The sequence below is a fragment of the Alnus glutinosa genome, chromosome 1 (assembly GCF_958979055.1).
Source record: "Alnus glutinosa chromosome 1, dhAlnGlut1.1, whole genome shotgun sequence".
Classification (NCBI taxonomy): domain Eukaryota; kingdom Viridiplantae; phylum Streptophyta; class Magnoliopsida; order Fagales; family Betulaceae; genus Alnus; species Alnus glutinosa.
The window spans coordinates 35,815,000-35,820,584 of NC_084886.1; positions in this window are offsets into that span (position 1 = coordinate 35,815,000).

Below are 5,585 nucleotides of genomic sequence, written 5' to 3' on the forward strand. Positions count from 1 at the left end.
GAAAAACCGAACGCGAATTTCAATATTTTAAATTGGTGGGGGGTGAACTCAACCAAATTCCCAATACTTGCCCAAATAGCAGGTATTGTGTTGGCCATTCCCATTATTATAGTTGCTTCAGAATCAGCGATTAGCATTGGAGGGCGTGTGTTAGTTCATTTTCTCATTGGCCCCAAAAACGGTTGAAGCATTGGTATGTGCACAAAACTGGTTAAGATCAAAACCCCTAAGTAGTGGCAATGGTTATGACATAGAGATGATTGATGATTCTGAAAGTTATAAGCTCGATTAAGGTAAGATTTCTATTATTCACTTCTTAATTTATTTTTCTATTTACAAATTCTAATTATCGATTTTAATTGAGAATATAATTCTTTTTTTGTTTTTTTTTGTTTTTTTTTTTTTTGTTTCATTCTTTGTAGAAATAACTTTTGAAAAATAAAATAATGACTTATAACAACCAAATGTGTATTTGTGTACAACAAAATATCTTAAATGCGAAATTTAAAAAAGACAAGATATTTATTGACGAAGTGGAAACTCTGTGAAGAGAAAAACCACTCCAGGGCAGCCAAACCCAGGAAATCCACTATCCAAAAACAAAGCAAGTTATAAAGCACTCGTACTCACAAAACCCATTGTAGTAGTTATACCTTTAACTATAACACGAAGTCCATCGTGAACGCTTCCCATCCAAGCATCCTACTTGGAGGGGTCTTTGATGGATTCATTTACCTTAGGGCTGACCCCTAAGATAGACTTCACACAAAAAAGGAGCACATACCGGCAACGGCTTGAGAGCTAACGGATCTTCGATTCTCCCTAAACACCCTCTTTAAGCACTATGGAATTCGATACAAAATTCATACAATTTACAAGCCTATGGCCCTCTATTTATAGGCTTACAGAAAACTTAAATCTGCTGAAATTCGAACTTTGGCTGTCGAGCGTCCGAACGGTAGAAAGCCACGTCCCGACGGTCTTCTGCGACCGCCTTTCAGAAACAACACAATTCTTTCCTTATCAGGTCCACGTCCGGACGGCTTGGCCGAGCGTCTGGACGGTCTTCGCTGTATCTCGTTTCCGCGCTTGTAAAGGAAACCTAGAATATTCTGGAATACTGGACATCGTCCGGACGTGTTGCCACGTCGTCCAGATGTCTTGCAGAAACTTCCCTAAACAGTGTTGACTGAAATCCAACTCCGTGTAGAAATTGGAGATGCTTGACCTATCATCCGAACGGTGTTGCTCTGACGTCCGGACGTCTTCAACTTTAAAGCTTCTAGACACTGCGGGGCGTCTGGACGCCTTTAAAGGCTCGTTCGGACGGTTGCACAGGAACCGATTGATTTGGCTTGGAATTTGTAAGGAATCTTAATGGACATTTTCTAAAAGTTTGTGATCAGTCACATGCTTTGAAATGAACACTGTCCGAATAGATGAAGACTCTGAATAATAACTGATCATCCTGTTAATTTGCAACCATTACATAAAGTGTTTTTGTCATCCAGAATGAAGCCAACATAAAATACTAACAACTTTGAAGAATATCAATATTTTGCTTGAGGAGGATTAGTGGTGTGAAGGTTGAAGTTACATTTTGGCATTTTGCTACTATCTTTTTATTATTATTATTATTATTTATTTATTATTTATGTAACTTAAGTTTTATGTGTGCTGCTATTGTTGCCTGCTGGATTTGTTTGTGTTGGCTACTTAGCTTTTGCTTGTTTTGTTTGGGTGGGTTGCTGCTGTAGGTTATGGACTTATGGAGCTTCCTAGAATGGAGAGTTGAGAATCTCTCTCTCCCTCTGTCTTCATCTTCTTTTTTTCCTTTTGTTTTAATTTCAGTTACATGTTAAAAAAGCTAGTTAGCTTTAGTCCCTTTTTACGTGGTGCCTCTATCCTTAAATCAATATTTCCCTTCTTGAGGATGAAGAAATGTTTGTGTTCTAATGCATGAAAAGTGTGCCTGTTGCTTAATTGGTTATTATTGTTGTGTTGTAGGGTTTAAAGAAATGTTGCATTTCTTTCTAAGAATGACTGATTTAATTGTTGTCCATCTGCCTTCATCAGTAGAAATGAAAGGACGTGGAGACTATTGCTTGCTATGTTGTGCTTGAGGAATTAATTCTTCACGATCATGTTTTGCTTGAAGTTGTGAGTCTCATTGAAGTTGATAGCATGTTCACGTTATCAAATTCATAGGGCCATGACTATAAAGGAAACTCTGGTAGAGCTTATGGCACTATTTTGGATAATCAGGTTTATATTTACAAAAAAAATAACATTCAACTTTATATATATATATAAAGCAGTATGTTTTTGAATTTTAATTTTTTACAAAACAATACAAAAAATTACGTAATTGCCACTCAAAATAACCTTGCCCCTCCTCCTAAACCAGCCCCCCCACCCCGCACGTGCTTGCCCTGCACATACTCGAACCGCACGGATTTCCCTTAAATTAAGTGGTTCACAGGTTAGATTTGCCTAACCTGCAGAGGAGCGGGGCGGGGCCAAAAAGGGTGGAAAACTGCCCCGCCCTGCCCCGTGCACACCCCTACTGCTTACTAATTTCCTCTAAAGCTTTCAAATCAACACCATCCCTATCTACAACAAGAAAAACCTATCAAAACGGTGCTTAGCCTGAAAATTGCAAATTAGTTATGCAAGGCATTGTGATAAGACACTACAAATTTTTTTGCATTTATTAACGTGTCTACAATAATACACTTTTTCCCACGTAACTAAATTAGTGAAAAAGTGGCATGTCAATAAAATATTTAGTGACGTTTTAAAGATTGCCACACTGCTAAATTTTAAGTCAATATAATTTTTAAAAAATATATTGAAATTTAAATGATTAGTGATGTGCTAGTTAGGATATTGCTAATTAGTAAGCTAATTAGAAGTGGGAACTATGTGAATATGCAGGACGACTGGGAGTGTCTACCACAACGGAAGGACGATATATGAGAGGAATTGATTGTCAGTTTAAACTAGATGTTATTATTCTTGTCTGTAACATATATATATATATATATATATATATATATATATATATATATATATATATATATATATATATATATATATATATATATATATATATATATATATATATATATATATATATATATATATATATACGTTAAATACCTTTTTGGTACTTGTGGTTTGAAAACTTTATTTTTTGGTACCTCAGTTTCATTTTTCTTCAGAGATGGTACCTGAGTTTTGGGAAAAGATGAAATTGGTACCTCCGTTTATTTTTCCATCCAATATTTAACAGTCTGCCACATGTCAACTAATGAGGGTTGACACATGCCACAATATAAAAAATTAAAAATTAAAAAAATTAAAATTAATAAAACTTAAAAAAAAAATTAAAAACTTAAAAAAAAAAAAAAAAAAAAAAAAAAAAAAAAAAAATGGGTGACCAAACCACCACCTCTATGGCCTTTAGAGAATTTTTTTTAAATAAAAAAAAAAAAAAATTATTAAAATTAGTTTTGGCCCTTGGCCCCCAAGGGCCACGGAGGTGGTTCGGCCACCCCCAATGGCCCAATATATATATATATATATATATATATATATATATATATATAAGAGGGTTTTGGCCCATGGGGGTGGTTCAGCCACCCCCAATCGCCAAAAAGAAAATATATATATATATATATATATATATATAGGAGGGTTTTGGCCCATGGGCCAAAACCTATTTTCTTATATATATTTTACTTTTTTTCATGGGGGTGTTTTGGCCACCCCAAGCTGGCCAAGGGGGCGGCTGAGCCTCCTCCTTGGCGAAAATGGGGGTGGCTAACCACCCCCATTTTGCCCAAGCCACCCATTTTTTTCTTTTTCTTTTTCTTTTTTTTTTTTTAATTTTTTGTTTTTAATATTTTAATATTTTAAGTTTTTTTAATTAATTTTTAAAGTTTTTCTAATTAATTTTTATTTTTTTATATTGTGCCACGTATTAACGATCATTGGTTGACACGTGGCAGACTGTTAAATATTGGACATAAAAATAAACGGAGGTACCAATTTCGTCTTTTCCCAAACTCAGGTACTATCTGTGAAGAAAAATGAAACTGGGATACCAAAAAATAAAGTTTTCAAACCACAGATATCAAAAAGGTATTTAACCCTACTTTTATTTATCAACTTAAATTGTGCAGGTATAATTCTACATACTGCCAACGTGCGATCTAAAATTCATAAAACATGACACGTTTCGGGAAATGGCCCAAAAGCTAAGGAACTGGAGACAATGTAAAAGCACAGCTTAAAATTCAATCGGGCGATATGTTCGAAATGATACAGGCAAGAATGGGGGAAGAAAACCTCGGAAAGTGCGACCCCCTAAACATGACGGATTTGTTGGAAAAATGGTGTGGCGAGGAAAATAAAGTAAGTCATGAGTTATATTATTATTTTGTGTAGTTTCATTAATTTCATGTAATTCTTTTAGTGGATTACATATTAAGAATGTTAATTGTGTAGGAGTATGCTGCTCACATGAAGCGATTACGAGCATTGAACAATACTCCCCACTGCAGCGACACAAAAATCTTTGCGAGGGTGACACACAAGGATGTATGTGCACCAATTTACCCTATACATCCATCCTCGTGTGTCACCCTCGTAAAGCTTTTTGTCCCGTTACAGTGGGGAGTATTGTTTAATGCTCGCAATCGCTTCATGTGAGCAGCATACTCCTACACAATTAACATTCTTAATATGTCATCCACTAAAAGAATTACATGAAATTATTGAAACTTTACACCATAGTAATATAACTCATGACCTACCTTATTCTCCTCGCTACACTATTTTTCCAACAACTCCGCTAAGTCTAGGGGGTCTTACTTTTCGAGGTTTTCTTTTGTGTATGTGGTAATATTATATTTTGATTATTATTTTTCTTTTGTATAAATTATCATTGGAATTTGGAATGATATTGCAACTTTTGTTGACGTTGGTCATATCTTGATTAGTTTGGTGTTGGCTGCGGGTTGGAGCTTTGCATTATGTGTTAAGTAAATTGATTCTTTGTTGAAAATTGTGATTTGCCATTGTTATCTATGTTTTAAGAGGATTAGTTTTAGAGTTTTATTTTGGTAGATGAAAAATCCTATGTTGGCTGAAACTTGATCTTGTTGGTGTTTGAAGTCTGTGGAATATTTTTTTTAGATGAATAGGTGGTTTGATTCTTTGTAGTGATTAAATGATAAGTTTGGGGTTTCGATTCTAGATTGTTTACTTATTGAATCCAAATCTAGTAAATAGGTGTACTTGCAAGTTCTGAAATTAAAGCTGATGCGTTTAGTGTTGTGCTCTCTTGGGAGTTTTGGTTGTGTTTTGTAATTCGATTTCGGTTAAGGATGGGTTCTGGTTTGGATTGATTGGTTTGTTTGGGTGAAGACTTGATGGTTGGTGATGTGTGTTTTAAATAGTACTCGCAAGCGCACGAATCGTTTGCAATATAGTGTGTGCAAGTGCGAGGTCGAATCCACAGGGAAATGGTCAAATATTGGTGTCTTGCTTAATCAACCTCATTTTAACCTAGTTCCAAA